This window comes from Nerophis lumbriciformis, linkage group LG38, assembly GCF_033978685.3.
Source record: "Nerophis lumbriciformis linkage group LG38, RoL_Nlum_v2.1, whole genome shotgun sequence".
Lineage (NCBI taxonomy): Eukaryota > Metazoa > Chordata > Actinopteri > Syngnathiformes > Syngnathidae > Nerophis > Nerophis lumbriciformis.
In genome coordinates this window covers 16,214,861-16,234,208 of record NC_084585.2, presented here as the reverse complement: position 1 = coordinate 16,234,208, position 19,348 = coordinate 16,214,861, and the positions used below count along the sequence as shown (strand labels likewise).

Below are 19,348 nucleotides of genomic sequence, written 5' to 3'. Positions count from 1 at the left end.
GATTTTGTATAAGAATTACTTGAGGAAGAAAATGCCTGGTTAGACTTTGTGTATGTAGTATGTGCCTTTCTTGGTTTACATCTATGCTGTTATTATGCTGTTTGTTACTTATGTATGTTATGTTGCAGCTATTTAAAATAGTTTTGTCAATTTGTTCTGGCCAGAAACAAATTGGCCTTTGTAACATATCTTTGTCTTTGTGTGTTGTATGTAGACCACATGGCTTAGCAGAGTTGAGTGATGCAAATGCATGTCAAGTTGATCAACAGATTGTATTATTCTCCACTACAATAACAGTACTGAAATGAAGGCTAAAAGGGCATTAATTGGAGCTTTAAAAAAAAAAGAAAAAAGAAGTAACTAAATAGTTACTTTTCACAGTAACGCATTACTTTTTGGTGTAAGTAACTGAGTTAGTAACTGAGTTACTTTTGAAATGAAGTAACTAGTAACTGTAACTAGTTACTGCTTTTCAGTAACTAACCCAACACTGACTGTCATATGAATTTGTTTCGCCAATCCAACATAAGATTTTGTGACATTGGACTCCATTTTACCAATCAAACAGAGTCTCATGACAGGGATCCAATCAGAACTACAACTACTCAGACATGCTGTTTGGATATTTCACCGGGAAACAAGACTATATTGTAGGGATGCAACTATAAACGGTAATAATGATGATGGCGGCAAAACTCCCGACGGTTAGTATTACCCTTTAACTTAAAATGATCTAACAAACTGAGATTGATAACTGCACGGCGGACAAACTCGTACCAGCTCGCTAGCTTAAACGCTAACATGAAAACAAGAGACATACGTCTTTCCGTTAGAAACAACAAACCCCAATCTAAACGTATATAAACACATTACTGTCTGAGCAACTAAGTTATTCAGTTGTACACATTGAACCTACAAGCAGTGCTCTCTTAGCACGGAATTATAATGATCGGTCTTTCCTCAAAGGAAAAGAGACGGAGGTGTTTTCATGGTGCGTTCAAGTACCATTGAACAGAGTAGGACAGACACAACACCCGCCAGAAGTGAATAGAATAGATTTGATTTTTTACACACTTTTCATTAAAATAAATCTTAAAGTGCTACAGTTCAAATCAATATTTACAGTACAACAATAAACGTTTAGCTAATAAATAAACACTAAGACTAAAACACTTCAGTGAAGCATAAGAAATACAAGACGTGCACAATAGTGGCTTTTCTAACAGTGTGTCTATTTATTTTAGTTATGTTTAAAAAGCTTTTTGAGCACATTCTGTGACGATCTGTCATTCCATTTCTGGTTGTGATTCCTTGTTTGATGTTTATTTCCTGTCAGCGCTCTTATTTTTGTTGCATTTCCTGCATCTCTCCCTGAGCGCTCGTTTCCGTCACCTGTCCCTGATTGGCAGCCCGGCCCACCTGGTTGCAGTTGCCAATCAGGCTGCTATTTATGCCTGCCTCTCCTGTTCCTCAGTGCTGGAGGATTTTGTCATGAACCCGCATAGCTGCAATAGTTTTGACCCCAAGATGCAGGAACCAGGAGGACAAAGGGAAGGTAAGAGTTTTTATTTTACTCAAAGTAGGGAGACGCTTGTGAATAATTTACTGACTTTAAAATCGTACTGTTTCGACTTGCACTTTTTTCTGTCTATTTGAAAATGCCAATAAAAAAAGGTGGATTAAAAAAATAAATTAAAAATAATTAAAAATTAAAACAAGTAAAAAAAAAAAAGTAGGGAGACGCAGTCATGCATGCAAAGGTCTAAACATAATTAATCACCGAGGAACAGGCAAGGCAGGCATAATTAGCCGCCTGATTGCAGACTGCAACCAGGTGTGCCCGGCTGACAATTAGGGACAGATGAGGGGAACAAGCACTCAGGGAGACAAGCAGGAAATGCAACATAAATGAGAGCGCTGACAGGAAATAAACATCAAACAAGGAAGCAAACAGAAATGAAGTGACAGATCGTCACACATTCCACAATACTGCAACAATAACCGTGATCATTTTGGTCACAACAACTGTGATATAAAATGTTTTATTGTTACAAATATAATTTCAATGTGTCTTCTACAACTGGAAGAAATAGAAGATATATGAACACATTTCACCTTTGTGACAGTACAAGACATGTTGTAAACCCTGTGGCTTGATTTTGTCCAGTAAAAATACAACCAACTTGAAGAGCCATCTGCAGGCTAATTATCAGGACATTTACGCAACAGAAAGTAGGCCTAAACTAATATTTTCAAATGACTTATACTGTACTGAATTATTGTTACTATTAAAAACAGTAGAGAAGGAGCAAGACAGCTTTCTCAACCACTGCTTGTCTAGTACCTATAGGCAAGCTTGCCTGCCAATCTCAAATAAATCTAGTTTTTTTTTATGTGACATTTTTGTCATATATTAATCAGCATTTAAAAAAATACAACATTTCAACTAAAATATTAACACAATAATGTTAGTGTGAAATGTACTTTAATTCATGGCGTTGTGAGTTTAGTTTTTTGAGACGCTCTGCAATAAAAATCAATAAAAGTGCTTTCAAGACAACTTCAAAGTTGCACTGTCGTTATACTTTATACTGTATTTTAGTCGATAACATTTACTGTTTCCCCTGAATGCAGCTGGGGTAGGCTCCAGGCACCCCCACCATCCCAAGAGGGACAAGCGGTAGAAAATGGGTGGATGGAAAATGTACTGTAATTTTAGTCGACTAAAATTTGACTAAAACAAAATATATTTACTGGACTAAAATATGTCTAAAACTAAAATAAATTTTCGTCAAAAGACTATGACTAAAACTAAATAAAAAACTGCTGTCAAAAGTAACACTGGCTGATGGTATGATAAAATAGAAACCTACTTGTTTAACAAGAATGTTCCCAAAATAAGACAATTGAATTACGTGACATGATGCCTGCTTGAGACAACTGGTAAACAGAAACCTCCTAAAACAGTTGACTAAAAAGTTTGTCCCCACTGAAAGTCATGGGTGAAGTCAGGATGTATTTCAAGAGGAACGGGCACAGTATGTACTTTGAGGGCCTGGTCATGGAAGACTTTAACTCTGATGTGCTGGCGGGTATTCCATTCATGGAAAATAATGACGTCTTGATCAGACCCGCCAGGCGACATATTCATCTGGGGGAGGACGTGTTTTACTATGGCTCTGGGACAGCTCAAGCCGACAGACATGCTGCACATGCGCATGTGCTCCGTTCCCTGGTGAGGTCCACCGTGTGGCCGGGAGACTTCATCGAGTTGGAGCTGCCAACCTGGACAGGGAGCTGTTGGTCGAACCTCACGACCAGGCCCTACACGCCAAGTTGGATAAACATCAATGGCTGTGCCCCACACTGTTATGGGGCGTGGCAGACAAGATCCTTGTCCTCAACTTCACCAGCTCATTTGCAAAAGCCACCATCTGTGGTGACGTATGACCAGTGTTGGGACTAACGCGTTACAAAGTAACGCGTTACTGTAACGCTGTTAGATTCGGCGGTAACTAGTAATCTAACGCGTTATTTTTTTATATTCAGTAATTCAGTTACCGTTACTACATGATGCGTTACTGCGTTATTTTACGTTACTTTTTTTGTAGTATAAAGTGTGTTTTATCGGAGGGCTGCTGTGTCGTTCTGATTCTTCTTGTGTCACAAGCCGGAGAAGAGAGAGAGACACGCGCTCTGTGTGGGTGTGTGAGTGTGAGTGTGTGGAGGGAGGAGAGGGGGGAGGGGGGCGTGTCTGATCATGGCGGAGCCAGAAGTCGAGTTTGCTAACATGGAGATATTTTCACTACTTTTCTTTTGTCGAGCACAAAGAAAATAACAATTTAGTTAAATGTAAATTGTGCTTTGGATCAAAGATGCCATCTACTGCCCAAAACAGCAATTCAAATCTGCTGAAACAAGCTACATAGCAACATGCTTCGACGAAGCTAGTAAAGAGAGACAGAGACTCCAATGACACTTCACCACGTAAGGATTAACTCTGCCTCTGCTCATATTTCAGAACTGAAGGTACACACACTCTGTCAATCATAAAGAGGGATGCTAGTGGGCCAGGCCAATCTTTCCTTATCTCTAAACTAAAACTGGGGAAATGTGTAGAGTGTTCTGGGCTTCAGACATGATTTTGTGTCAGAATATCTTGAGGAAAAAATGCCTGGTTAGGCTTTGTGTATGTAGTGTGTGCCTTTCTTGCTTTACAGCTATGCTGTTATTATGCTGTTTGTTACTTATGTATGTTATGTTGCAGCTATTTAAAATAGTTTTGTCAATTTGTTCTGGCCAGAAACAAATTGGCCTTTGTAACATATCTTTGTCTTTGTGTGTTGTATGTCGACCACATTGCTTAGCAGAGTTCAGTGATACAAATGTATGTCAAGTTGATCAACAGATTGTATTATTCTCCAGTGCAATAACAGTACTGAAATAAAGGCTAAAAGGGCATTAATTGGAGCTTTAAAAAAAAAAGAAGAAAAAAAGAAGTAACTAAATAGTTACTTTTCACAGTAACGCATTACTTTTTGGTGTAAGTAACTGAGTTAGTAACTGAGTTACTTTTGAAATGAAGTAACTAGTAACTATAACTAGTTACTGTTTTTCAGTAACTAACCCAACACTGCGTATGACCCTACCTTTGAGACCCGAGGACTCTCCATGTCGCCGATGCGTGACCACCCTGGCCTTCCCTGTTTGGAGGCTTCATTATATCTCATTTCAGCAGACCCAAACAGCATCATTCCCCCCACTGTTAAAAAACGGTTTCTGGCGCTGCACAAAGAGTATGACCCATGCTTTAAGGGGTACAATGGCGCTGCTGGTCCCTTCCAGGCTAGAGTGAAGATGGGTCCAGTCCAGCTCCCACAGCGCAAAGGAAGGATCCCTCCGTACTCTAGAGGCCATCTGCAAGAGCTACAGGCGCAGTTGGACGAAATGGAGGGGATGGGCGTGTTCCGTAAACCTGAAGATGTTGGCGCGTCCATGGAGTATGTCAACCCATCATTTTTCATCAAGAAACCTAGTGGTAGGTTCCGACTCATGCGCCGACATGGGCTGTTATATTAAGCACCAAACCTCACTAATGACTGTCGTCGACTCCACTCTTCGCCTGATTGCGCAATTGAAATATGTCATCATAACGGACCTCACTAAGGCCTTCCAACAGATCACGCTGTCCAGAGACTCATGGAAATACTGCGGCGGCGTCACACCGTTCAAGAGTGTCAAAGTGTACGTATGTTGCGCATATGGCATGTCCGGATCGGAGACTGCGCTGGAGGAGCTGACATGTCGAGTGTTTGTCGACCTACCGGTGCAGGGGTGTATGGCTAAGGTCGCTGATGGCTTATACTGCGGAGCCGACACTTTGGAGGAGTTGATGTTGTGTGGGAGAAGGTCCTAGCTGCCCTACGATGCTGTGGGTTGAATGTCTTTGCCACCAAAATCACTGTGGCACCCATGGAGACTACTATCCTGGGCTGGGTGTGGCGTCAGGGGACTACACAAGTGAGCCCAGACCGTGTCACTGTACTGTTTGCCTGCCCCCCACTGCAGACAGTTACAGCCATGCGGTTGTTAATTGGCACATACAAGATCTGCTCTACACTACTCGCCGCCTTTGTGACGTTGTGGCGGTACGCAAGTTAAAAGAGGCCGTGCTTTGGACATACAAGTTGGGATGTACTTCTCAACGTACCCAGGAGGCTTTATTGTCTGCACGGGCGATATCACTGCCGCGTCCAGATGACCAATTGTTGGTGGTCATCGATGGAGCTGTCCGAGACCCTTTACATCACATCTGGTGACACAGTCAAACTAGTGGGATACTTCAAAGCAAAGCTGTGTAGAATACCAAATTCCTGGCTACCCTGCGAGGTCGAGGCTGCAGTGAAGCATTTCGCCCCTTAAATCATATGGTCCACTCTCAAGGCGTGTATGTTGACGGATAGCAAGCCGTGAGTTCAGGCCTTTGAGAAATTATGTCGGGACAAGTTCTCAGCTAGTCCCGCGTCACCGCTTTCCTGTTGACGGCCAGCCGCTTCATGGGGGCATGTCAGGCATGTGGCGGGTGCGTCCATTCTCCCCTCGGACTTCGCCAGCTGCAATGCCTTAGAGTTTGACAACCCAACCTGCCAAGTGTGTGCGTTCATCTACACCTGCCTCGGCTGTGTGCCACATCAATGCCAACAATGTTGTGTCCGGTGCCCAGAAGCTACCCTTTTATCAGCAGGTCGGCCTGGTTGCCATTGTAGGCCTAGTGTCTGGACCTCAAGCTCACTGGCACCCACCTGCGACAGGGCATTCGTCTGTCAAGGAAGCTTACGACTGTCTGTGACATCAGGTGCTACCTGAATGTCGCCACATTAGGCCAAGATGGCCTCTCGGTGGTCTGCCAATATACACCGATGGCCTCCACGCGGGAGTGTATTATTGCCACGGCGGGCCAATGGAGGATGGTGGTGGGGCGCTACTTGTCTGCGTTGGACATGCACAGCGCCATCTCCCATGTCACTGAGAGCTGTGATCCATGTGCTGTGTTGCGTAAAACCCCAACCTTTGTGGGCACCCAGTCCACTGGTAACGCACCAGAGGTTCCCTGCTGAGGTGATGAGGCACAACAGGCAAATCATCCATGTGATTAGGGAGTGTGTCACTACTTTCACACTCTCTGCTCTTATTGAGGATGAACTGCCTTCGCGACCAGAACTTGACCGCACACACAGAGCACTAGCTGCCAGACCTAACCTGGGGGAGAGACCAAGGGCCGTCCGTCATCATCAGGCTACACCGTTACCAGTAGAAGGAGATGATCATACGGGAGGCCAGATCCAAGAGAGGCAAGCTCCAATACTGTGGGTCGCAGATTGCTGTTTTTGAGGACTACGCTCTGGAGTTACTGGAACAAAAAGGCAAATATCAGTAGATGCTCTCAAAGCTCTCCATGCTTGGCCTTAAATATTCATCATAACCAAGGAAGTGGGTAGGAAGAAATTCTCCTCAGTGGACGAAGCAAAACAATTTATTTCTGCCATTCACAACAAGTGTCCTTAAAGTTTAATTATAAATGTAATGTTCAGTTATGTAGCTATATTCATACATGATCAGTGAATAGAACATTTTACCTCTATGGCCTTTAGATTTGTTAAAATGTATATGTCCCAGAGAAGACGTTGTTTGCACATGTTCTTCTTGTAATTTTGTTTATATTGCTAGACTACTGTTCCCCAATCCTTCTGTTTGTAATGATCAGGGCTCTAAGATAAGTGGTGGGATGTGAGGCCCTACAAAATGTTAGATAACAAAGAAGTTTTGAGCGTAGATGCTCGAAAGTCTGTATTAAGGTTCAACTAAAGGTTTGGTCACTGTATTTGTCGTGTTTGTGTTTTTTTTGCCTTTCATCTTATCCCCTTATCTCAGGGACAGAGAATCCACATGGCTTCATTATGGTACCATTATTTAAGTCTCCACCACTATGAGCCAGTCTGTTAAAGGCTTACGCTGAAATATCCTGGAATACAAAGGGCACGAACAAACCCATCAAAATCTGTAGAGTAATGGCACGTCTACAGCACCTTAAGGGTTATATTTTTACAGGAAACTTATTTCAAACCTTCTGAAACCTCCCGTATTAAAAGAGCCTGGATGAGCCACATGTTTCATTAGAGATTCTCCGATAGGGCTCGAGGGGTCGCCATCATTATTTCTAAATTTGTCTTGTTCGAACTGTCACGCACTATATCAGACACAAAAGGCCGTTTTGTTATAGTCCCAGGTGCTCTGCAGAGCACTCCTGTTATTCTAGCTTCCAAATACACTCCAAACTGAGACGATGAAACTTTTTTTCATGACTTCTTTGCTAAATTGCCTAATCTGGATGATCACCATCTATTCATCAGAGGGGGTTTTTACTGGGTTCTAAACATTAACCTAGACAGGCCATTGAGCCTCTGGCCATCTAGCTCCGTTGCAACCCCAAAATTGAAGGCATTGTTCGATACGGCCAAGTTTATAAAATGTCATTGTATGCGGACGACCTGTTATTGTACAGTTCCAATCCGCTGTCCTACCTCCCCACTATACTTAATATACTAGACTGTTTTAGCAGGTTTTCTGGCTATGGGTTAAACCTTCAAAAGAGTGAGCTGTTTTTAGTTAATACCTAGGCAAAAGCTATCCCTCAGACTGCTTTTCCCTTTAAGAGACCTCTGGAGGATTCAAATACTTGGGAATATTTGTTACGAACACTCATAAAATGTATTAAGTAAAAATTCTCAGCCACTACTTGACAAGTGTAAACTTGATTTATCCAGATGAGCCTGCCTACCCCTCCTTGTCAGTTGCTGGTTGTGTTAATTTGATAAAAAATATTTTTTAACCTAGCTTACTATACCTTTTTCAACATATTCCAATCTTTATAAGTAAACATTTCTTTGTCAAGCTGGATCGACCCGCGAGTTCCTTTCTTTGGGTCAACAAACCTGCTCGCCTTAGGAAGACAATCCTCTAGTTACCAAAATCGGAGGTTGGCCTTGCTCTGCCAGGCTTTCGTCAATACTACTGGGCCTATAGCACTGCGAAAATTATCTTTTGGTTTCTCCCCCCTGGGTCCATGCAGAGATCTCCTCATGCAGGCACTCACTCTCTTCAATTATCTGTTCACAACTTCTTGTTAAGATATCCAACATCTCCAGCAAGCTGTTTTTTTCTGACACCATTAAAATTTGGTTCCAATTTTGAAAGCAGTATGGACTCCACTTGTGCTCCGATCTTAGACAATCACTTTGGTCCCTCCAGCTTACTTAGACCCTGATTTTTGAGATTGGGCAGCCAAGGGCCTCACAATTAAAATTATTTATATGTAGGCCAAATGTTTTCCTCGTTTTCATCAGTCTGCTAAATTCAACCCGCCCAATACTCACCTTTTTTGCTTTTTCCAAATTCGACACTTTGTTCAAAAATGTTTTCCCCACTTCCCCAACCGCCGAAATTGACCAGTACCTTATAATCCCATTCAACCAGAAATGGGTGGACTCCCTTATCTCAGATATACTGTAATTAGCTCCCTGAAACTGTCCCCCAATACTTCTGTTAAGCTCTCCTGGGAACAGGACCTGAGTGTTGCTACTTTCAAATGAAAAGTGGGATACAATATTACATCTGGTACATTCCTCATCTATATGTGCCAAGCATGGCTTGTTGCAGTGTAAAGTCCTTTTCAAGGCACATTATATCAATGCTGCACTCGCAAAAATATTCCCAGACAGAAACAATGAGTATGTGCCACCAGGCTTCGGCGAATCATGCTCACATGTTTTGGACTTGCCCTCGGCTCATGAAATTCTGGTCAGATATTTTTATTTCCTTTAGTAAGATTATTAATACCCCCATTACTCTTGACCCACAGACGGCACTTTTTGGCCTACCTCAAAATCCCAATTGCATTATTGGCACCTTATACTGTACTTGCTCTGAGATGCAAATGTCGTATATTCACCCCCACATCCCTGTTGTAATGACCATCTCTTACAGCGATATGCGCTTGTACTGTGCTTGGTCACTGCCGCCATCTTCCCCGTCGCCTGCTGTGCAACCTCCCGTACCGGCTCCACGGCGATCGCCTATTCTGGCGCGTTGACCACCGGTTGCCACACCGCGTCGCATGCCGGTCGCAGCCCCACGTCTTAAGCCGGTCGCGGCGCCACGACGACCAACACTGGCTGAGCCCCCAGCACCCGTTCCTGCTCCAAGGCTGCTTCCAGCATCGGCACCACAGCTGCTCTCGCCGCCAGCACCCGCTATTCCTGCCAGTCTGGCGAAGGCTCCGGTGTAGCCCACCGTGATGTCCTTCCTGTCCTTCTGTTGGGACTCGGCGAGGGACCCTCCTCCTGGCCCCCTTCCGCCCCTCCCTGGATTTCGTACCGGGGAACACCGACAACCGGGAACTCCTTCTCCCAGTGGTGGACGGCATCTGGCAGCCGCCTAGTGGAGGGGGGGATACTGCCGGCAGAGGTGCTGTGAAGCACACGCCGCTGTCATCCCCGTTGTCGCCGCCTACTCTCACGAAGACAACATCTTCGGCGGGCCTTCGCAGGGCGCAGCCATCTTCATCGTCAGCAGCGGACCCACCCACGACGCTGGCATTGTCATCAGCGGCTCCTCCAATGATGCTGTCAGCATTGTCGACGGCTCCGCCCACGACGCTGTCATCTCGGTCGTCATCAACTCCTCCCACGATGACATCATCTTCTCTGGCGGGCCTTCGCATGGCGCGGATATCTTCCACGTCACCTGCGGGACGCTGCACGGTGCCGCCATCTTCCTCGTCGGCAGCGGATCCACCCACGACGCTGTCATCATCGTCGCTGCCGGCTGCGCAAACTCCTTGTCGGCCAAAGATGCGGCCGTGTTGTGCACTTCCTCTGCGCTGTCGGCAGCGATCCGCAGAGCCCCTGTGTGGACCGTCGCAGCTGCTGGTGCTCCGGTACCGCTCGCTTCCGCCTCCACTGATGTGGCCGTTCCGTGGTCGCCCGTCTCACCAGTTGCAGCGGCGTTCAACGCGTCGACGCCACCTGACTCTCCCTCGCTGGCTGTGGGGACACTTGGCCTGGTGACCCTCCGCCAAGTCCACCCTCCGCCCTCCTTTGACTATTGAATGCTTTAAATAAATAATGATAAATGGGTTGTACTTGTATAGCGCTTTTCTACCTTCAAGGTACTCAAAGCGCTTTGACACTACTTCCACATTTACCCATTCACACACACATCCACACACTGATGGAGGGAGCTGCCATGCAAGGCGCTAACCAGCACCCATCAGGAGCAAGGGTGAAGTGTCTTGCTCAGGACACAACGGACATGACGAGGTTGGTACTAGGTGGGGATTGAACCAGGGACCCTTGGGTTGCGCACGGCCACTATCCCACTGCGCCACGCCGTTTTTGATTCCTGGGGACATCTGGAATCTGTCCCTTAGAGGGCGGGGGTGGGTGGATCCTGTGACGATCTGTCACTTCCTTTTGTTTGTTTCCTTGTTTGGTATTCACTTCCTGTTAGTGCTCTTGTTTTGTTTCCACTTCCTGCTTGTCACACTGAGCGCTGTGTTTATTTCCTCATCTGCTGTTGATTGGCAGCCAGTCCACACCTGCTGCCAATCAGCATGTGTCCTATTTATGCCTTGTCTCGAGCACTCTTCAGTGCTCGAAGATCGCTTTATGTTGGGAACTATTACATGCAAGATTGCTTCTCCTCTGTTGATGATAATAAAGATAAACTTACTGTTATGATCCGCTGCCCGGATCATATTTTTGTTTTTGTTTTCAAGTCACTTGTGTTTTTCAGCACCTCTTGAGTTTGTTTCTGTTGCCATGACGGCAGATTAGAGTCACCTGCCTCTGGTTAGTGTCCCGGACGCGCACCTGTTGCCCGGGCACTAATCAGAGGGCTATTTAGTTTACGCGCTGGCCTCATTCGGTCTGTTGGTTTTGTTTGCTCCTACGCAACAAGTTACGCTCCTAGTTTCGCTCATAGTTTACATTTTTTGATATTAGCATCTTTGCTACCCTCTTGTTTTCCGTGCCGTGGTGCACCGCGCAGCATTTTGTTCTGCATTCAGAATAAATCATTTATTCTCACCTGCAAGCCACTTCCTGACATCCCTCTGCATCTTGAAAAGACGACCTCCGGCATCACAATGCCTCGCAACCGTAACAGAAAACCAACAGCAGACAGTCTCTTCGAAGAGGGCGTGGAGGATTCCGGCTACGGGACGTGGCTGGTCTTAAAGGCGATGGAGAGAGAGACTCTCCAGTATTCCCCTTTGGAGCGCGAAGACCTTTTGTGGGGGCCTGACGGTTCATTGGTCCATATCGACTCCATCTGGCCCGGGGATGTCCGCTCACAGCCAGCCCGTACGCGTCAGCGAAAGCGGAAGTCAACCAAGAAGACTTCGGCTCGCGGCAAAGACGCACCTATCCCACAATTCTTCCCTCCGGAACACAGTCAAGCAGCCCAGGATTCCCCTCCTCCGATGTTTGGTAATCCCATCACTCACTTTGCCAAACAGTTCACCGATTGGGCTGTCAGTCAGCTGGAGACCCGCGCGGATGACGTCATCCCGTCCACTGGTGATGACGTCATAGACGAAGACATTTTTTTAAATTCAGTCAACTCTTTCTGTCAGCCACCTCCAAATGACTTTAATTCAACAATTAAATACTATCAGGACATTTTTGTTAATTCTAGGTCTAGTCAGTCCCACTCACCTTCTGACTTTCAAGCTCAGCCCCCAATTACTTTGGCCCCACCCCCTAAGGCTCAAGCTCCACCCACTCCTCTGTCTGCTGTGCCACATGCTGCTCTGCCTTCTCCTCTTCCTGTTCCAGCCCAGTCATCTTCCGAGACACCCCTCGAGAAGTACAGTCCTGCTTGGGTGGATGAGTGGTACCGGAAGGTACTGATTGAACTAAAACTTGAGGAACAATCCCAAGCGGCAAAGGACACTCCGCATGCTATTGAAGAGCAGAATAGAGGTTTTGGACAATCAAAAGGGGAGGAGCCTACCCCCCTCCTCACCTCCTCCCTCCCACCCCTAAAGACTGTTCCAGACTGCACAAGACGCGTCTGGGATCCGCTTCTTGAGGGGGGGGCTAGTACTGGGTGCTTTGCTAGTGGGCAGGCACAGCTGCGCCCAGCCAAACCCAAACCTCCATGCCGGCCTCCGCCACCAGTCCTCCGGCATGCTAAGCCGCAACCCCCTGCCCGGCCGCCACCACCGGTTTTTCGGCATGCTAAGCCGCAACCTCCTGCCCGGCCGCCGCCACCAGTCCTCCGGCATGCTAAGCCGCAACCCCCTGCCCGGCCGCCACCACCGGTTTTTCGGCATGCTAAGCCGCAACCTCCTGCCCGGCCACCACCACCAGTCCTTCGGCGTGCTAAGCCGCAACCCCCGGCCAGGCCACCTCCGCCAAAGTCACACCCAGCACCTGCTCCAAGTCTGGTTCCCACACCAGCACCTGCTCCAAGTCTGGTTCCCACACCAGCACCTGCTCCAAGTCTGGTTCCCACACCAGCACCTGCTCCGCCCACGCCGGCAGACGAGCCGCCTGCTCCGCCCACGTCGACAGCCCGGACGCCTGCTCCGCTCACGCCGGCAGACGGGCCGCCTGCTCCGCCCACGTCGACAGCCCGGACGCCTGCTCCGTCCACGTCGACAGCCCGGACGCCTGCTCCGCCCACGCCGGCAGACGAGCCGCCTGCTCCGCCTCTGGCTCCGCCCACGCCGACAGACGAGCCGCCTGCTCCGCCTCTGACTCCGCCCACGCCGACAGACGAGCCGCCTGCTCCGCCCACGCCGACGGCGACGACGCTTCCTGTTTCTACGGCGACGACGCTTCCTGCTTCCACGGCGACGACGCTTCCTGTTTCCACGGCGACGACGACGCTTCCTGTTTCCACGGCGACGACGACGCTTCCTGTTTCCACGGCGACGACGACGCTTCCTGTTTCCACGGCGACGACGACGCTTCCTGTTTCCACGGCGACGACAACGCTTCCTGTTTCCACGGCGACGACGCTTCCTGCTTCCACGGCGACGACGCTTCCCGTTTCCACGGCGACGACGACGCTTCCTGTTTCCACGGCGACGACGACGCTTCCTGTTTCCACGGCGACGACGACGCTTCCTGTTTCCACGGCGACGACGACTCCTCCTGCTTCCACGGCGACGTCTGCTCTCTCGCCCTCATCGTCGTCTCAGCGACCTCGAGTGGTCTGGCTGCGCAAGCGGCGCTCACGGAGGTTTGTGTATGGACGCCAGTGGCGCAAACAGCAGCGACACCCGAGACGTAGTCTCAGAACTCTCCGGCTGCTGAACTTCTGGCGCCACTCACGCCCACCTTCTCGGCAGCCACGAATGTGGCCTTTCCGTGGTCGCCCGCCTCGCCTCCGGCAGCGGCGTTCCATTCGCCGCCGCCACCTGACTCGTCCCCGGTGGATTCGGGGACACGTGGCCTGGCGACCCTCCGCCAAATCCTCCCTCCACCCTCCCTTGACTCTTGAACTTTGTTATAGTCGGGGGGGTTTTAGTTTTGCCAGGGGACATCTGGAATCTGTCCCTTAAGGGGGGGGTACTGTTATGATCCGCTGCCCGGATCATATTTTTGTTTTTGTTTTCAAGTCACTTGTGTTTTTCAGCACCTCTTGAGTTTGTTTCTGTTGCCATGACGGCAAATTAGAGTCACCTGCCTCTGGTTAGTGTCCCGGACGCGCACCTGTTGCCCGGGCACTAATCAGAGGGCTATTTAGTTTACGCGCTGGCCTCATTCGGTCTGTTGGTTTTGTTTGCTCCTACGCAACAAGTTACGCTCCTAGTTTCGCTCATAGTTTACATTTTTTGATATTAGCATCTTTGCTACCCTCTTGTTTTCCGTGCCGTGGTGCACCGCGCAGCATTTTGTTCTGCATTCAGAATAAATCATTTATTCTCACCTGCAAGCCGCTTCCTGACATCCCTCTGCATCTTGAAAAGACGACCTCCGGCATCACAATGCCTCGAAGGCGTAACACTTACCTGTTCATCATCTGCTGGTTCCTGCATGTTGGGGCCCCAAAAAACTGCAGCCATGCGAATTCCTCACAGAACAGTTGGTAATGGTTATGTGCAGTAAAACATTTCATGAACTATATTCACCTTAATGTGTGTTCCTAAATTTGTGTTGGAAGTCTTAGATGAAGAAAGTAATTATGACAATGGCCAAAACATTAGTTTTGGCTATTGTTTTCTCTAAACGCATACAGTTGTCTACATATGGTCAAGGACACGCATTGTCGGTTTCCTGCACGTCATCTTCATCACTAATGAAAAAAATCGAATCTACGGGAGAGAATCCCTCTGCCATTTTTAGGTATGTTTTTAAAAAACAATTTTTAGTTGTCAGCTTGAAGCATCCCTCTGTCTCCAACTCCCTCATCATCATGTGACATGAGTGCATGTCTGTTATAATTTTGCTTAGTAGTTTTGATGATCCGCCATATCTTCATCAGCTCTAGACTGGACTACTGTAATGCCTTCTATAATGGACTAAATCTGTCACTCCTCCACAAGCTCCAGTTAATCGAAAATGCGGCTGCTCAACTCCTCACTCGTGCTTCAAAACATGCCCATATTACCCCGATTCTCTTTGCTCTCCATTGGCTCCCAGTATGTTTTAGAATACATTTTTAAATCCTTCTTTTTGTTTGTAAGGCCATCAATGCTCTGGCACCAGCATACTTGGCTGATATTTTAACTGTTCGCCACCCAGCAAGGGATCTGCGCTCATCTTTACACACATCTCTGGAAGTACCAAGGACTAGAGTTAAAAATGGGGTGATCGTTCATTTTCTGCAACCACACCCAAGTTATGGAACTCCCTCTCACCTGAGTTGCAAGCCATCAAGGAGCTAAAAGTCTTTAAATCTCAACTAAAAACATGGTTGTTTAATTGGCTTTTAACAAACAATTGCCATATTTAGTTTATTATTACTGTTTTAATATGTGTGATTTTACTTGCTTTTAACTTATTTGTCCTGTAAAGCACTTTGTGCACCATTGTGATGTTGTAAGGTGCTATACAAATAAACCTTGATTGATTGATAAAATTAACTCCTTATCGCAACTATACTTGAGGTTTATTTTCTTTAAAAAAAACTCTTCTCACTTATTTGTGTCCCTGTGCATTTTTACTCTGTTCTACTACCCTGACACATTACCCCCTCTGAAAAATATCTAATATTCCATACGTCACATGGGTTACTACTGTCTACTGGAAAATACATTTTTCTGTATATTCAGCAATATTTCAACTTTGATGGTGTGGGGGGTATTTACATCTCAGCAAGTCCTGTTACCTAATTTTTGGTTAATGTTTTCTTGTTCATTTTTCAGCACAAATTGTTGCTGGATCACTGTAATGTCTTTCTTTTTTTAATTCCACCTATAAGGGCTTTGTACTTTTTTGCTACATACTATATTATGAAGCCTTGCGCTGTGATCATCAATCTCCTCTTTCTACTTCTAAGCCATAGCGACATCTACCAGCAGTATGAAAACCATGTTTTGACGTAAGGGTTTACCTTATATATAACTGATCATGGCAGCCTGCCACGGCAAAATAAAAGCCGCCACACCTAATACGTTTTTTTTTTTATGTTTAAACAAGTCTATGTAATATAATATATTGTAGCCTCCAAAAGAAGTCACGCAAAGTCCGAAGCTCTTTTTAACTTTTAATGCCAATCCAATGCTAATAACCGGGCCAATTCTAACACTTCCTCATTCTCCGCCAATCCCCTTTAAGACGCGGTGTGTTCATAACTATGGGAACAATGGACAGCAATAATACGCGAAGAACAGCAGGTCATTGCAGTATGAATGGATATATATAGCCTATTATTTGCACTATTGGCTAGTAATGCACGGGATGTGTACGGGACTATCTGGAACGGAGGCAGCATGTCTGCTAAGTGGATGTACTTTGATATATCCGAGATTTACCGCGGACCGCAATCTACAAAATATGCAATGTGCAAAATAATAAGAGGAAGGTGGCGGCTTGTAAGGAGAGAAAAGGTTTGCAGCAGCGTGAAGCAAGTGTGACGTCAGTGAGTCACCTACTCAGTGGCCTAGTGGTTAGAGTGTCCGCCCTGAGATCGGTAGGTTGTGAGTTCAAACCCCGGCCGAGTCATACCAAAGACTATAAAAATGGGACCCATTACCTCCCTGCTTGGCACTCAGCATCAAGGGTTGGAATTGGGGGTTAAATCACCAAAATGATTCCCGGGCGCGGCCACCGCTGCTGCCCACTGCTCCCCTCACCTCCCAGGGGGTGATCAAGGGTGATGGGTCAAATGCAGAGAATAATCTCGCCACACCTAGTGTGTGTGTGACAATCATTGGTACTTTAACTTTTTAACTTTAAGGTCTGATCCTCATATTGCCTTAAATTACATCAGACGAGCCCAGGGGTGTCCAAACATTTTCTTAAACATCAAAGGACGCAGAGGCCACCTTGATTTTTGTCACTTTTTAAAACTAGAATAGAATGCCTTTTATTGTCACTATACACAGGTACAATGAGATTAAAAGCAACTCCAGTATCAGTGCGACAGTCTACAAATATGCAAAACGGAAAGAAAAAAAAGGAAATAAAATAAAAATAGTGCAAAAGGAGGTAAGGTGCACAGTTCAGTCCTGAGAACGAATGTTCTGAATGTGTTGTTTAAATATTAAATATTTTACTGTATACCGGTACATATATACAGAAGCATTCAGACTGTGGGTGGAAAGTAAAATTTGCACACAGAGAGGTGCTAAACTATAAAATCAGTGCCTATGAGAGATCACCGTGGTTATGGCTTTAGGGAAAAAACTGTTCTTGAGTCTGTTTGTCTTAGACCTGATGACCCTGTAGCGCCTTCATGAGGGCAACAGGTCAAACAGGTCAAAGTCAGGGTGGGAGCTGTCCTTGATAATGTTGGTAGCTCTGCTGAGGCAGCGGAAGGTGTAAATGTCTGTCAGGGAGGGGAGAAGGCAGCCGATGATCCACTGTGCTGCCTTTACCACTCTCTGGAGCCTCTCCCTGTCTGCAGCGGTGCAGCTGCCGTACCATGCTGTATGTCAGCAGGCTCTCAATGGATGAGCGGTAGAAGGTCAACAGCAGGTTGGAGTCCAAGTTGTACTTCTTGAGGACTCTCAGGAAGTGCAGCCGCTGCTGAGCCTTCTTCGTGATGGCAGTACTGTTATCTGACCAGGAGATGTTGTCAGAGATAAGGATGCCAAGAGACTGGAAGGTGTGGACACTTTCCACACACTGATGCAATATATACATTTTTTTTAAAGAAAAAAAACAACCTACATGTAAGATTAGTGTTACTGGCGTCAACATTTCAACTTTATGTTACATTAGCTGTTTTCTCTTTTATTTCACTTTTTTTTATTTTTTTTATAGTATTTTTAGAATGTGCCACCTGCCATTAAAAAATTGTCTGCGGCCATATGGACACCCTGGACTCGCCCATATGAATATCAAATGTAACAAAATACTGCATAACTACCTTTTGACTCAATACTATTTGTATTGAGTTAATACATCCATCCATCCAATTTCTACCACTTGTCCCTGTTTGGGTACAATTTTGAATTGTTTTTTAAATTTGTGTTTGCACAGGTAAGGACTCGGAGCAGCATACAATCCCGATTGAACGCTCCTGCGCGATGCTGTGCTGTACATGAATGTGTTGACTCTTTTACATCTTTCATACTCGACTCCAAGTTCCATGGCATTTCACATTTCCGCTTTTGATCAGCGCCAGTTTCAAATAATATAAAACACAGTGGTTTGGGCAGTAAAATCTGGAAGAATGAACAACAATTTCAGCTTTTCTTAGTTTAGCGCAAGCCAACTTCTCTGCAGATGAAAATCGATTTCATTGGCTGATTTTGAATAGCGTCGCCACGCTTTTTCTAACGTCCTTTGTACGTTATGCGAATATGCTTCGATATTATATTATGTTGGTAAATGCGTTATACTTGTATAGCGCTTTTCTACCTTCAAGGTACTCAACGCTTTGACACTACTTCCACATTCACCCATTCACACACTGATGGCAGGAGCTGCCATGGAAGGCCCTAACCACGACCCATCCCTATACTTCCGTGTTCCCATCGTGCCTCGCTGCGAATAATAATGAGCCAGCTGCTTTAGTTCAGAGTTTTTTTTTCCAAAGTTGCTTTGTCATTTTATGTCTTTCATCTCCTGACACAATGACACTCGATGGTGTAATGTGTCATCACCTGCCTGTTCATATTATGTGTTTTTTAAGCTTTTAGTCAGTTGTCCATCCAGTTGTGTTAGCTGAACAGCCTCCCTGAACATTTATCGCTTGCGTCACAGTATGATCTGTTTACTTCAATTGTACACTGGCAGAGTTATGTAGAGTAGGCAAAAATTATAGTCAAGTGGGAATATAGTCGTCCCTCGACACATTGCGCTTTGAATAGTGCAGTTTCACCTCATTGCAGATTTTTGTTTTGTTCATGAGCATATTCTGCAACATGTTTTCCCTAAATTAAGCTTTTGAAGCATAAAAATGGCTATATGGGCCAAACGTACTACTACTACAGTCGTACAGATTAAACTAGATTAAACCAAACAATCAGCGCCGGGCCGTTATACCAAAGACTATAAAAATGGGACCCATTACATCCCTGCTTGGCACTCAGCATCAAGGGTTGGAATTGGGGGTTAAATCACCAATATGATTCCCGGGCGTGGCCACCGCTGCTGCTCACTGCTCC

General features: G+C 46.1%; 1 protein-coding gene across 1 annotated transcript in view; it reads left to right on the top strand.

The window, feature by feature from the left end:
- Window positions 1–1,483: 1,483 nt before the first annotated feature.
- The window catches only part of fkbp5 (FKBP prolyl isomerase 5), a 64,309-nt gene continuing 46,444 nt past the window's right edge, over window positions 1,484–19,348 (top strand). The window contains exon 1 of the mRNA XM_061932863.1: window positions 1,484–1,555. The gene's annotated coding sequence lies outside the window, so the exon portion shown is untranslated. The remainder of the gene's footprint in view (window positions 1,556–19,348) is intronic.